Below are 1,886 nucleotides of genomic sequence, written 5' to 3'. Positions count from 1 at the left end.
TCCGTCTCTTCTCTCTCTCCCAACGTAACGAAGCGCTCAGGTTAAATGTGCTGACCGGAATTCGATCTTCCATAAATTTTCCTTCCGGGAAATTTTTTCTTATGTTCCCTGCTCAAACTTGGCTTCACACTTTTTCCTGGTTAGGGAAAGGATGAGGATCGTCTTAACCACTTTCTGATTTACTTTATTCTTTGAATAAAACTGTCATCAGAATGGCCGTAAGCGGCCGTCTTCTTCCTCAGCAAGAACATAATCCCTCGCGAGAGTAAAGAAACGTCCCTCGGGCCGAATTTGAACCAGCGACCTATGGATATCCATGTTTAACGCACACAGTCCACCGCTCTACCTACTGAGCCAACAAAGGGGATATGCATGGCAAAAATATTTTGCGGTACTTTTACGTATTGAATCTCATTATCTCTCCTCCCATCCAATTTTTTGTTTTTCCGTTCTCGTTCGCATGAACGTGAAAAAATTATTATCAGTTTCATATCCCCCTGGCGTAAATTGCTTTTATTATATTTGTTTCAACTGATATCATATTAGTTAATTTTGTTTTTCGTGCCGAAGAAAGATTGAACCGGATACCTAAAACATCAAGTCTCAGTCACCCAGCAATACCCACAAGCTGAAGAACATGGGGAACCATGAACTAAGTATGGCATTAAACGGTTTTAAGGAGGACGGTTTGGTTAGGAGTCAGTTCTTTGACTCGAAATTTAGTCATTTTCTAGTGCATTGTTGACATACATTTACACGTACTTACTGAAGTGTGTGAGCTATTATTAATATTATTAGTAGAATACATAGCGTTAATCCATTAGAGTTCAATTCAAGTTGCGACAAGGGAAACCAAGCGCTGTCTATTGGATTTTTGAGTTGATAACTAAAACCATCCCACCTAAATTTGAATTTTGAAAAACTCATTTTTAGATAATAATATTCATATTGTTTAAAGAGACAAGTATTGCTTTGTTTTTATTGAGAAAAGTGACAGTCAAATACAGTTAAACTTCGCTAACCTAACCATAAACGACCCATCGCCGCCCATAACCGTTAAGTACCTCAAGCAATAATGTCACGTGAATGGTTGAGGTGCGTCGGCACGGATTCTTTTAAATATGCATCGCTACTGATGAATAAGGAAAACTTGTGTTGAGTTTTACATGAGTGCAAACGAAATCCATGATTGTGAGAATTAAAAAGCGAATCAGCGGAATAGCGTAACACCATGCGATAATTTTGTATGATAAAAAAATTTTCCTTCGGGCCGGATTTGAACCAGCGACCTATGGATATCTGCATTGATGATTCCGACTACAGTCCACCGCTCTACCAACTGAGCTACCGAAGGCGATGGTTGGGGAGGTCCGAGCTCCGCAACACGCTCTCATTGAGTGAGCGGGGAGGGGAGAGGGAGCGACCCGTGTTCGCGCGGCCGCTTTCACTTTTTCATTTTTTATGAAGCGGTCGGCCGGCACAGGACTGCTTCCATATGTTTGCTAATTGAAATTTTTTTCGCCCTTGTTCCCGCGTCCGTCTTATGAAATGAAAAAAGAGAGGAGGGAAGTTGATTACGTTCCGGTATTTGCCTCAGTCGCGAGAGCCTTGCCAATTAAGTGCCTCTGTCCAAATATTCCGCGCATTCTCATCGAATTTTCGATGGGTCCTGAGAGCGAGTTGTTTTTTTTTACTTATCTTCTCCTACAGGCTGTAATTCTATGGCCCACGCTTGAAACTTTAGATTTACCACCATGTGATTTATTATTTTATCTAGTTAATCCTTTTTAATTGTCTGTTAAAAAGAAAATATTACTCTTATGTAGTATAACTATTTATATTAGAGAGCAGATATCATTAAAAATTAAATGAAAAAATCTTGATTT

The 1,886-nt window shown here is 39.7% G+C and overlaps 1 non-coding gene across 1 annotated transcript; it reads right to left on the bottom strand.

Annotated features, from left to right (window-relative positions):
- Positions 1 to 1,261: 1,261 nt before the first annotated feature.
- Positions 1,262 to 1,354, bottom strand: TRNAY-GUA (transfer RNA tyrosine (anticodon GUA)). Its single transcript has 2 exons — positions 1,318 to 1,354; positions 1,262 to 1,297 (listed from the first exon to the last, which is right to left on the bottom strand). It is a non-coding gene; the product is annotated as a tRNA-Tyr (tRNA).
- Positions 1,355 to 1,886: the final 532 nt, after the last annotated feature.

Source organism: Hetaerina americana, unplaced genomic scaffold (genome assembly GCF_022747635.1).
Source record: "Hetaerina americana unplaced genomic scaffold, ioHetAmer1.1.p SCAF_3, whole genome shotgun sequence".
Taxonomy (NCBI): Eukaryota; Metazoa; Arthropoda; class Insecta; order Odonata; family Calopterygidae; genus Hetaerina; species Hetaerina americana.
Note: the sequence above shows the minus strand (reverse complement) of the source record. Positions and strands in the feature narration are given on the sequence as shown.